Source organism: Odocoileus virginianus, chromosome 14, assembly GCF_023699985.2.
Source record: "Odocoileus virginianus isolate 20LAN1187 ecotype Illinois chromosome 14, Ovbor_1.2, whole genome shotgun sequence".
Classification (NCBI taxonomy): Eukaryota; Metazoa; Chordata; class Mammalia; order Artiodactyla; family Cervidae; genus Odocoileus; species Odocoileus virginianus.
The window spans coordinates 37,774,535-37,788,249 of record NC_069687.1 but is presented as its reverse complement, the minus strand read 5'-3'; the positions used below and the strand labels follow the sequence as shown (position 1 = coordinate 37,788,249).

General features: G+C 41.9%; 1 long non-coding RNA gene across 1 annotated transcript in view; it reads right to left on the bottom strand.

Annotated features, from left to right (window-relative positions):
- Positions 1-13,715, bottom strand: part of LOC139038255 (uncharacterized) — a 40,207-nt gene that overhangs the window by 4,224 nt on the left and 22,268 nt on the right. The gene's annotated exons all lie outside the window — the stretch shown is intronic.

Below are 13,715 nucleotides of genomic sequence, written 5' to 3'. Positions count from 1 at the left end.
CGTTCATATTTTAATATATGAACATATATATGAAATATGAACATATATATTCAACCCAGGGATTGAACTCAGGTCTTCTGCATTGCAGACAGATTCTTTACCATCTTGGGAAGATCCCCTGGAGGAGGCCATGGCAACCCACTCCAGTATTCTTGCCTGGAGAATCCCATGGACAGAGGAGCCTGGAGGGTTACAGTCCATGGGGTCGCAAAGACACTACTGAGTAACTAACAACTTTACTTTTCAGGATCACATTCAGATTTAGCATTTTTGATAAGAATTCTTCCTATGTGAATTTGTATATTTCCTAGTGCACTATTTAGAGTTTGTGAACAGTGAAGTTCATTTTTCACACAGAAGACTTTGGATTGACAAATTCTGACGCTAAAAAAAAAAAACCTGGTTTGCTCTGGGAGCCACCTGCCTCCTACAGTCAACTGTTGGAGCAGACTTGTCAGGGGTCCAGAGATGGGTCCTGTGTGAGATGATTTCACAGCTTCCTAAATAAGGAGCCTACATCCTTTCATTCCTAACACACCTTTACCATGCCTTGTGGGTCTGCTAATCTTTCGGCTTCCTTGCTCACAGAGGCTGTAGAATAAGAGGTAGTTTTCGTCAACAGCCACCAGATGGCAGGGGCAGAGCGTGCACTCAGCCAAGTGTCAGGAGTCTGGCTCTCCTGTGGGCCACCCCCAGGCAGTGGCGTTGCCAGGGTGACCCAGAGGTGCTGAACCTGATATAGGCTAAAGCTATCACCAAACGACAGTCGGTCTAATATTCCTCATGAACACTAATTTAGCATCAGTGAGCTCTGTGGTATTTCTAATTTTTGAATGAGGAAACCAGAGGCTTATGGGGTAAAATGACCTCCCCAAGAGCACATGGTAAGTGGCAGGGACAAGCCTTGCCCCACGTCTCCAGGTCTCCTGTTCTCCCATCAGCCCCAGCAGTGGACCCTAGACGGTGTGCACCGATCTGGAGGTGCAGAGGAGGAGGGTGCCGGTAAAGATCTGTGCATCTGGTGCTCCAAAAGGGCCAGGCATGCCTGCGGACAGTTTTACCTGGGTCTAGAATGAAGACACGTTGCTCCTGGCCTTGGTGGCCTCTGATCCTGGCAAAAACCGTCTTCATAAATTAGAAAGTGCCCCAGCCCGAGTTTATTGAGTTAAGCACAATGAAGGAAATTTTATTGAGTTAAGACAGTGAAGGAAATTGCACACTGTTCATGGCCTTTGTTTTGCAAAATCTCCCTCACTAGTGTCTTCTTTCCAACCTAAAGACAGATTTTGTCCAAAAATACAGGCTTTTCCCCCACTCAATTCCATCATACTTTTTAATATAATACGATAAAATGGGTAATCCTGAGGAAAATGATTCCTAAATAGCTTGGTCTGTTCCACTTGCTTTAATAAAATACCACAGACTGAGGGACTTATAGTCAGCAAACATTTACTTGTCACAGTTCTGGGGGTGGGGAAGTCCAGGATGGTGGTGTGGCAGATTCAGTGTCTGGGTGCGGGGGCTGTCTTCGGAGCTGAAGACTGCTGACTCCTCCCTCTCTATGTCCTCACGTGGTGGAGAAGACGGAGCTCTCTGGACCCTCTGTTACAGGGCAGGAATCCCAAAGACACCACCCACTAATACCCTCCACTTTGGGGATTAAGATTTCAACATATGAGATTTTTTTAATTTAAATTGCTCAGTCGTGTCTGACTCTTTGTGACCCCATGGACTGTAGCCCGCCAGGATCCTTGGTCCATGGGATTCTCCAGGCAGGAATACTGGAGTGGGTTGCCATTCCCTTCTTCAGGAGACCTTCCCAACCCAAGGATTGAACCCAAGTCGGGGGACACAAAGATTCAGACTGTAACACTAAATACTCTTTTTTGATCTCATAGTCCTATCATCCAAGTGTCTTCAAGTTTCAGGTTCTAAAAACTTATAAAACTCACACTAAATTTGTAATGTAAATATAATATTAATTAATGTATTGTAAATTAAAAATTAAATAATCTAATGTAATTACATTAAATCTCAGTTCAGTCGCTCAGTCGTGTCTGACTTGTTGTGACCCCATGGACTACAGCATGACAGGCTTCCCTGTCCATCACCAACTCCCAGAGCTTGCTCAAACTCATGTTCATTGAGTTGGTGATGCCATCCTACCATCTCGTCCTCTGCTGTCCCCTTTTCCTCCTGCCCTCAGTCTTTCCCAATATCAGGTCTTTTCCAATGAGTCAGTTTTTCGCATCAGGTGACCAAAGTATTGGAGTTTCCGCTTCAGCATCAGTCCTTCCAATGAATATTCAGAATTGATTTCCTTTTGGATTGACTAGTTTGATCTCCTTGCAGTCCAAGGGACTCTCAAGAGTCTTCTCCAACACCACAGTTCAAAAGCATCAATTCTTTGGCACTCGGCTTTCTTTATAGTCCAACTCTCACATCCATACATGACTACTGGAAAAACCATAGCTTTGACTAGATGGACCTTTGTTGGCAAAGTAATGTCTCTGCTTTTTAATATGCTGTCTAGGTTATATTAAATTTAAAATAATAAAATAATAACTTGAGAGTAACTTAAAAGTCAATTAATTGATCTAATTAATTAATCATAACATAGGGAATAATACTATTAATCAGTAATGAACAACATTAATGAAAAGCTAAAATGAAAACATTGGTGTCTAATCCTGTCAACAAACTTGAACTATTTTCAGTTTTGTTTTCCTTCCTGTCCAGATCCAGAATTCTATATACTTTTTTGTAGCTATTAGGACAGTAAGTTTTATGCTATATTTTAGAATTTTTATTTTACTGCAATGCAAATAAATGAAACTTTCTATAAGGGAGATCAGCTTCTTAAATAAATTCCATTTGACAGGGTATCATGTGTGCTTATTTTAACATTACTGTGTCACCAATACCGCACTATGAGTAAATCACCTAGGTTAACCCTCTAACGTTTTTTTAGGTTACATTTTTATTAAAGCAATGCAAGTGTGTAGTAAAAAATAAAAAAAGTGCAGCAGAATTTATCATGAACAATAACATCCTCTTTCTCTGTCCTCCCTCTTCCCAGACCTGCTTCTTTGATGCGACTTCTTTTAAACTTTTTAAGTTTTGTTCTTCTGGTAGTATGTGAGAGGAAAACTTTTTCTTCCACCTTCTTATTTTTCCTGACTGTGTCTGAAAACTCAATTGACAAACACAGATTAATGGGAAAAAAGCCTATACCTTTATTTAATATACATTTTGTGTGACATGGGAACCTTCAAAAGGAAATAAAAACCCAAAAAAGCAAACCTGAGTAGTTTTACGCCGAGTATGATGGCGAATGGGTAGTCATTCATTGGAATAAGTGTGATAGATCAAAGAACATGAAGGCAGTGTAGCCAGCTTGGGGAAAGGTAGCAAGACCTGTTTGTTGAGAGTGAGTGAAGTCGCTCAGTCGCATCCGACTCTGTGACTCCATGGATTGTAGCCTACCAGGCTCCTCTGTCCATGGAACTTTCCAGACAAGGGTACTGGAGTGAGTTGTCATTTCCTTCTCCAGGGGATCTTCCCAACCCAGGGGTCGAACCAGGGTCTCCCGCATTCCAGGCAGACGCTTTACTGTCTGAGCCACCAGGAAGACCTGTTTGCTGGGATTCTTCTTTATGTCCCTTTATCTTCAGAGATAAGGCTGCTCATCTCCTGCACATATAGGAAGGATACCTGTTACCTGAGGGTTTTATGACCTGTTTCAGGGAGGAAAGATGGGGGAAGGTCAGAAAGATCTTCATGCCTCTGCTGTTTTCTTGAACTCCTTCAGCTTAAAATATTTAATATTTAAGGTGCCGTGTTTTGGGGTAGTGTGTTCTGAACCCCATCAGTGGTTACCTCCATAATTTCAAATGAAAACTTAAAATATTACTTATTATCAATTTTAGGCAATTTCTATTGTCTCCTCATTGCATCCTATTTCCCTTTCTTTCTCCTTCCTCATCTTGATAGTTTTATCACTGTTATTTTTCCTTATCTTTATAATTTGAATACTATACCCACCTTCCTTCATTAGTCCATTAATTCTAGAATTTCAGTCTCCTCTTTATGTAAAATGTAAATACCCCATTCTCCTTTTTTTTCCTTCTGTTCCTTCCATTTTGTGTCATATCACCTATATTTTTACATTTAATGTAACTATAATTCTGTACTAAAATAATAATCATTTTTCATGCTTTAAGAAAGAGTCTCTCAACTCTAGCACTACTGACATCTTTGGCTGCTAATTCTTTACTATGGTGACTCTCCCATACTTTATAGGTGAATTAGCAGTATCTCTGACCTCTATCCACTACACGACATTCAAAGCTGTCTCCAGATATTGCCAAATATGTTCTAGGAGAGGGGAGTAAATTTACTCTCAACCCCAGTTGGGAATCACTAGCCTAGAATCTAAGATAGGTTCTAAAACCGAAAACTCTGTAGCTGGAAATTTTCTAAAATGACCCCCATAATTCCCTGCCCTGGTATACATATACCTTCCAAACACTAATCTAGGTGTTGCACTTTTTAAGGTAACAAATCAGTTGATTGTAAAATAGGGAGATTATCTGGTGGGAATGACTTAATCACAGGAGCCCTGTAAGACTGAGCCTACAGGTCAGAGACAGAGTAGTCAGTTTCAAAACATGAGAAGGATTCAATATGCCACGATTGGCTTTAAAGACAGGAGAAAGGCCAAGTCCCAAGGAATGTGGGTGGCCTGCAGTTACTAAAAGAGGGCCCCAGCTGACAGATAGCAAAGAAATAGAGGCCTCAGTCCTATAACTACAGAAACTTCCCTGGTGACTCAGATGGTAAAGAATCCTCCTGCAATGCAAGAGATCCGGGTTCAATCCCAGGGTCGAGAAGATCCCCTGGAGAAGAGAATGGCAACCCATTCCAGAATCCTTGCTTGGGAAATCCCATGGAGAGGAGCCTTGCTGATCCCATGTGACAGTCCATGGGGTTACAAGAGTCGGACATGACTTGGTGACTAAACCATCACCACCACCACCTACAAGGAGCCTCATTCAGCCAGGGATAAGAATGAGCTTCCAGCAGATTCTCCCACAGAGCCTCCAGAGGGAATGCAATCCAGTCAGTATCTTGATTTCAGCCTTCTGCTACCCTAAGCAGAGAACCCAGTCACACCATCCATTTGGACTTCTGGCTTACAGATTCTGAGCTACTAAATGGGTGTGGTTTAAGTGGGCTTCCCTGGTAATACAGCTGGTAAAGAATCCGCCTGTAATGCAGGAGACCCCGGTTCAATTCCTGGGTTGGAAGACCCCCTGGAGAAGGCATAGTCTACCCCCTCCAGTATTCTTGCTTGGAGAATCCCATGAACAGAGGAGCCTGGCAGGCTACAGTCTGTAGTGTCGCAGAGTCTGACACGACTGAGCTACTTTCACTTCACTTCTTTTAAGTGGTTAAGTTCATAGAACTTTTTTAACGTAACAATAAGCTAGCACAACAAATGAGTGGCTCTTTTACCCTCCTGACTACGTAAGTATTGTTCGCTTGCCAGGTCAAGTTGTGTGCTAGAGTTTAATATCCTTCTCAAAAAAATGAACCCTGCATAATTCTCTATTCAGGCAACTTGAGCCTGATAAAACACAACTACTTTCTACATTATTTGTGTGCTTTAGATATTTGACTTCTTTCTCAGGTTTGGCCAGGCCTCCCTGTGAGCCCTGGATTTTTACACTATCATGAACAAATAGAACTCTGACACATTTCATAATTTATATAACCGATCTGATGCTCTTTTGACAATTGTAGCAATTTTCTTCTTTTTTTATTTTTGTAAAATCAGGTGTTCCCTGTAGTAAATGTAAGAGAATTCCTACTGGGATGGGGAATACATGTAAATCCATGGCTAATTCATTTCAATGTATAACAAAAACTACTGTAATGATGTAAAGTAATTAGCCTCCAACTAATAAAAATAAAAAAAGAAAAAAGAAAAAAAGAAAAAAAAGAAAAAAAAAATAAATGTAAGAGAATTCCAAGTTCATCCTATTCTCTCCCCAATACTATGACTATGCTCTATCTTTTAATTCACTGACAGATAATTGGATCAATTAACGTATTGTAGTCTATCCATCTTGTTGCAATGCTACTGCTGCAAAAACTACCGAAAAAATAAACATCCCCTTCCTTCATCCAGAGCTTAGCACATAGTAGGCACTCAATAAATATGTACTAAAAAAAAATATGTAGGCAACTGACCTCTTGTTTGGCCAATTACCATGAAAATAAGACACCACGAGAGTCCTGCATTCCTGTAATGACCAGCCTCTACTGAAGAGTGAGAGGGATACTAAGGGTTAAATGCTGCAGGGTCCTGGCCTGGGATGTGACAATAACTAAACCCAGTGTTACTGGGCTCCATTGTTTTCAAGATTTTCTATATCTCAGAATGTTTGTCTTTTACCTCTTCTCTAGCTCTGACATCAGCCTGTCCATAAAATGAACTTTATCTCCATTTCTGTTTACCTTTCTCCCAGGTCATAATTATCTGTATCAGTGAATTACAGAACCTTCTCTGCAGAAGCAAATAGGGCAGAAGAAACGGCTTCTGACAGGTTGACTCTGCTGAACCCAGACCACACTGAAGGCAAATTGTATAATCACCAAGAAAAGCTAGGTTTAGGAGGAAGTGGGGGTCTTGGGAATTATAAAAGGTGAAGAAAAGAGGTGACTTCCTATTTGAGTCTCAGCTTTCAGAGTTACCCTGGACTCACCAAAATGGCTAAAATTAAAAAGAAGATCCTAAATGTTGGGACTCATGTGTGCTGGTGGGGATGTAAATTAATAACATCACTTTGGAAAACTGTCTAGTAATATGTACTAAAGCTAGATACCTACCCTATGACCCAGAAATTCTATGCTTAAGCAATATCCAGTTAAATAAATATGTTCACCAAAACACATACATAAGAATATTCATAGCAACAAATGAAAACTAAGTGCTCATCTGCAGTAGAATGGATAGATTTAAAATGTTACATTCATTAATGGAGAAGGTGTGGAGAAAAAGGAACCCCCTACACTGTTGTTGAAAATGTAAATTGGTGCAGCCACTGTGGAAAACAGAACGGAGGTCCTTAAAAAATTAAAAGAGAGAAGGAAATGGCAACCCACTCCAGTATTCTTGCCTGGAAAATTCCATAGATAGAGGAGTCTGACCGGCCACAGTCCATGGGTTTGCAAGAGCTGGACATGACTCAGCGATTAAACAACAATGGAGGTTCCTTTAGAAATTAAAATAAAAATTAAAAATCCCAAGAGTTACCATACGATCTATCAATGGGCTTCCAAGGTAGCGTAGTGGTAAAGAATCTGTCTGCCAATGGAGGAGATGCAGGAGATGCCGGTTCGATCTTCCTCCCCTGGAGGAAGAACTGGCAACCCACTCCAGTATTCTTCCCTGGAAGACTCCGTGGATAGAGAGACACACTTCCCAGACAGAGTGTAGGCCATCTCAGAACACCCTTGTTTGAGCCTGTTGAGAGAGTCTGAAGCACAAGACCAAGCTCAGCTGTATCTGGATTACTGACCCACAGATACTGCAAGATAATAGAGGTGTGTTGTGTCAAGCCATAAATTCTGAAGCAATTGGTTATGCAGCAGTAGATAATGAATATAAAAGAGATAATGTAATCAGAGAAAATGGTAACAAATCCTAAAGTATTTTTATTTATATAAATGTTTATATTTTTATATATATTATATATATATAATAAATAAAGTATGTTTATTTATTCTTTTACTTATTTGGTTGCATCCTGGGTCTTAGTTGCAGCACGCAGGATCTTTCATTGCAGCTTTTGGATTCTCAGATGCAGCATGTGGGATCTAGTTCTCTGACCAGGGATCAAACCCAGGCCCCCTGCATTGGGAGCATGGGATCTTAGCCACTGGACCACCAGGGAAGTCTCATTCTTCTTCTTTTTTGTTTTTTCTTTAATTTTTGGCCGCACCCCGCTGCATGTGGCACCTTAGTTCCTCAACCAGGTATCAAACCTGGACTGCTGGGGAAGTCCAACAAATTCTACAGTTAAAGAACACACACTGAGGATTGGGAATCAGGTGAGGTAGCTTCTTTTAAATGCTTTAATAGAAAATATGGTAGAGAGCTACAGTGAGAGCTATTGATATAAAAGGCCGAGAGAAACTGAGGAAAAGGGAACTGCTTAACTTCAAACACAGGTATGCCAAGCCTGGCAGAAACCTAAGTGACAGGATATCTGAAGCCAAATGGAGTGAAGATTAATGCAATATTTAGATTTGAAAAACTGCTATTATCTTGAAATGCCAGGAAAGACACTGAGGAATAAGAGGAATTGTTTCTTATTTAATAATTTGAGAAAAAAAATAATAATTTGAGATCTCATTTCTGACTATATAAAAGCCAAATATTCGAATCAAACATCTTTTATTGACATTGACATGGCGTCATACATCTGAACATAAAAATCCCAACAATTACTTGACTTTTTTTTTTATCAGACTTAGCCTAAATTCTGCTGATTTAGGATTCTGATCAAGAAGCCTTATCCATGGCAGTTCCCCATGAAGTTCAAAGCTCAAACCAGAGGGTAAAATGTTTTTTAAAAAAATACACTTACAAAAAAGAAAGGTCTAATGGGGAGGAGGATAATAGTTAGTAAACACAATAATAATAGTAATTAGTATAGGAATTCATTTGAGTGGCGTGAGAACCAGTTATTTGAAGAAAGCTTCTAGACAAGACCATTTTGATCAACCACGAAATGCCATGAGACCAATTCACAGAATTTTGACTTCGAGCCTTTAAATAGTTGTTTTGTTGTTGTTTGTTGTTTGGTTTTGGCCACACTGCACAGCATGTGGGATCTTAACTTCTCTACCAGGGATCGAACCCACATCCCCTGTTTGTAAGCACAGAGTCTTAACCACTGGATGACCAGTGGTTCTTGAATGGCTGTATTTAGTTCACAGGAGTGAGTGTGCCCATTTTCTCCCCTCATCCAACCCCAAATTATAAATATCTTCCATCCAAAATAGAACATTCCCCTTAGCTAAGAGTTGCAGTAAACAGGCTGTATAGGCATCATTGTTAGTTGGCATTCTGGTTCAGATGCTGGAATAAAAGCAGTCCAAACTAGACAGAAGTTTGTTTCTCTCTCCTTGCGGAGCACTCCAGGTGTAAGAGCAGCCTTCAGTCCGAGGCTGAAATGGTGGCTCCGTGGTGTCATTTGCCTTGTTTCTCTGTGGTCCTCTCGTCCGCAGGGGAGCCTGCCCCATGGTTCACCACCATGAGTTGGGGCCACTCCCAGGCTGCAGTAATTTTGCTAGGTCTGTCATAAGAAAGTAGCATAAACGGGATGACCTAAATAACAGGAATTTATTTTCTCCCTGTTCTGGAGGTTAGAAGTCTGAAATCAAGGTGTTGGTATTCTTGGGTCTTTCTGGGGTCTGTGAGGGCAGGGAGCAGCTCCTGGCAACCTCCTCGGCTTGCAGATGGCCCTTGTCTCCCCGTGTCTTTTCCCATCATCTTTTCTCTGCATGTGCCTGTTTCTGTACCCAAATTTCCCATTTGTAAGGACACCAGTTATAGTGCATGAGGGACCGCCCCAGTGACCTTAATTAATTACATCTACAACAACCCTATTTCTAAATAAGGTCACATTCTTGAGTACTGAGGAGGAGGGGCTAGGACTTTAACACAAGGATGTGGCAGTGGGGAAGACAATCAACCCAGAAGAGTGAGGATGAGTGAGGCGGGAGTGAGGCAGGAGATGCTCTTTTCTTTTAAGGGCATGACCTAGAGGTTAAATACCATACTCCCTGGAATCCATTGCTGGGAATTCACCACACAAACCCCCAACTTCAAAAAAAAAGGAAGGGCTTCCCTGGTGGCTCAGTGGTGAAGACTCCACTTGCCAATGCGAGACACAGGTTTGATCCCTTATCTGGGAAGAAGCCCCATGCTGTGGAGCAACAAAGCCTGTGCCCCACAACCGCTGAGCCTCTGCTCCAGAACCTGGGAGATACAACTACTGAGCCCCCAGCCCTTCAGCCTGCGCTCCCCAACAAGAGTAGTTACTGCAGTGAGAAGCCTGTGTTCCGCAATAGAGAGTAGGCCCGGCTCACCTCAGCTAGAGAAAAGCCTGCATTTGCAGCAAAGACCCAGCACAGCCAAAAATAAATACAATTATTTTTTTAAAAAGAAAAAGGACATACATTCCTCGCTGGTGGTCACATGCCCCACTAAAACTCTTAATAGGGGAAGAATGGGAAGATGGATGTTAGGGTGACCAGTAGCTTTAGACCCATTATAGTTTGCAAAAATCTTAGGCAGCAGAGAGCTAACTTGTGCCTCCAAACTGCACTGGTAATTAGTCTTTATTTTCAATACTACCTATTGTACCAGAAATGTTGTAATATTTAGTTCTCACAATAACTCTGAAAATTTGATATTTTTCTCCCATGTATTTCAAAAGATGAGATCCAGGCTCAGAGAGATTAAGCAACCTGCCCCAGACTGAACCTATTAAATGCTGAAGCCAAGAATCTAGCTGAGGATTCTGTCTAGTGCTGAAGCCTGATGTATTTCACCACACCCACCGTATCCCGAACCCTGGCCAGCAGATCTCAGCATGCCAGCCTCACTGATAACTGTTCAACTTCAGTTCATTTCAGCCTCAGTTCTGAATGGGGACTTGAAGATTTGTATGGAAGACATCAGAAATGCCCATTTCTAAACTTTATAGGTTAGCAAAGTGATGGGCAACCAAAATTTCATATAGAGAACACAATGCCATAAATAAATAAAGAAATATATATATATATAGTGTGTGTGTATATATATATATACATATATATATAAAACAGCCTACACAATACACGGCACACGCACGCACGCATGCATGCGCGTGCGCATACATACACACACACACACACACACACACACACACACACACTTTGCTTTTGTGGAAAACTGCTATTGAGACAGGAAGCGGGCAGGGCACAATCTTTAGAAGAATGACAGCTGTTGAGGATATGACATAAACTGGTTAAACCAACTAGGTCCAAGATAGTGATGAACTGACTTTCACTAGACTTTGAGCCTCAGTATATGCCCATCGTAATAGCTAAACAGCGTACCCACAAGGTGCCGTGACCGCTCCAAGGTTGACCATAAAAGGCCAAAAAGTGGGCTGGGCCCAGTTCTCAGAAATCCCCACCTCCTTCCCCAAAATAGCTTGAATACTCCTCCAATTCATTAGCCTATGAAATTATCCAGCCCTATTAAAACTGACAAGCCTGTACCTGGAGTCTTTCCCCTTCTGAGATGGCCCACACCCTGTCTGTGGAGTGTGTATCTCCCTAAATAAACCTTCTTTCTCTTTACCATGGCTCAATCTTGAGTTCTTTCTTGCATGAAATCCAGAACTCACACTTGGCGGCCGTCCCAGGGACTCACCTGAGACGTGGGACGTAAGCCTCCTCTTGTGCCCACTTTCTTTTTTGCAACACCATCCTTTCTTTCTTGACTCCTTACTTCTGCCCACAGGGCATCACTTTGCTCAGTTGTTGCTTGAGTTAAAAAATAATCAAATATGATCTCTTAGATACGGAACCTAAAAAATCTCCAAAATGTGTAGAAACAGAGAGCAAATCGCTGGTTGCCAGAGGCAGAAGCGGAGAAGGCAATGGTACCCCACTCCAGAAAATCCCATGGATGGAGGAGCCTGGTAGGCTGCAGTCCATGGGGTTGCTATGAGTCGGACATGACTGAGCAACTTCACTTTCACTTTTCAAGAAGGAAATGACTACCCACTCCAGTGTTCTTGCCTGGAGAATCCCAGGGACAGGGGAGCCTGGTGGGCTGTCGTCTATGGGGTTGCACAGAGTCGGACACGACTGAAGCGATTTAGCAGCAGCAGCAGCAGAGGCAGAAGAGGGGCAGTGGGCAAAATGGGTGAAGGTGATCAAAAGCTAGCTACAAGCTTCCCATTATAAGATAAATAAGTCCTGACGATGTAATACATAGCGTGGTGACTATAGCGAACAATACTTTATTGTCTATTTGAAACTTGCTGAGAAAGTATATCCTGAAAGTTCTCCTCGCAAGAAAAAGGAGATTGTAACTATGTGTGATGATGCCTGTTAATCATTTACAGTATATATGTGGGTCAAACTGTCATCTTTGTACACCTAAAACTAATATAACGTTTTTTGTTGATTATATCTTAGTAAAAAAAAAAACAACCCACAATGCTTATTAAAAAATGAAGCCTATAAGTAAGAATTCTCTGGAGTTGAGAAAAGAAACTTTCCTCTTTCCCCCTGTCCCCAAAGATGAAGACAGATAAAACAGTGCTGTTACGGTTTCAGTGATTTTAGCCTGTTTCTTTTCAGGCAGACAGAAAGTCACCTTGGGATGATGATATGCTAGTCTCAATGGTTCTGCAGAGGGTTTCCTGAGTAGCTTTCATTTGCTGCATGAATGTAAGATCAGTGGGCATAGGCAAAGATCACAATAAGGGCTCTCTCTCCCCTTTATTGGGCTTCCCAGATGGCGCTAGTGGTAAAGAACCTGCCTGCCAATGCAGGAGACATAGAAGACACAGGTTCAATTCCTGGGTGGGGAAGATTCCCTGGAGGAGGGCCCTGCAACCGACTCCAGTATTCTTGCCTGGAGAATCCCATGGACAGAGGAGTCTGGTGGGTTACAGTACATGGGGTCGCACAGAATTGGACATGACTGAAGGGACTTAGCAGGCACGCACTTCCCTTTATGGCTTAGCAGCAGTTTCTTCCACTGATCTATGTAAAACTCTGGGGAATGAGTATACAATTTGCAGAAGGAGACCAGAGGAGACCTATACTCTAGTAAATGCTGGAACGAGAGTTAATGTCAAGGTAATTTCTCAAGGTCTGCTGGCAAACGCATCACCAATTGCCACCGAGGGAACCTCATCTGAGCCACAGGATTCTTCTCATCTGATGACTCAGGCTTGATACCAAGGGCTCCATGTTTGGGGGCAAAGTATATCCTTCTTACCTCAGTAAAAAGTAGTTGTAAAATTGTAGTTGACAATCAAAGCACTCAGGGCCTGGCCAATTTGGCATAGTATCTGAGCCCTTGTGTGACCCAGGAGAGCCGCAACTGTGGAGTAAAGCATAGAGCATCTCCCTACTCTGGTCTGTGGTTTGGTTCAGTAAGGCCGTCATCCTCTGGGCCATAGTATTGAGAAAGTCTCATGAGAATGGAAGCCAGGTCTAGTGTGTTCCCAGTTATGTCCTTGGTGTCCGGTGCAGCGACTGGTACATAGCAGATGCTTGGTGAGTTGTTGAGCATAAAATATACTAATAAAGGACCCAGAATCCATTGACAACACCCTAGCAGCCACACCAACTACAGATGCTAGTTTCTCTACCTGGTGTTTGGAAAGCAGGCGTGCCTTGTTTGAATTGAATTCTTAGATTATTCAAATAGAAGAGATAGAGTAGCCTTGAGAAGGAATAAAGGTAAATTGATTTGCAATCAGTTGATTGGAAGCATAAAAGAAATGTGACTGTATTTACATTTCAATCCAGTGGAGCAAGTTTTTCTGGCTGCATAAGATATTATTTCAGATATCTAAATCTTGTAGATCACAGGTGACCAATTGCAAGGTTCTGATTCCCCAAAAGGA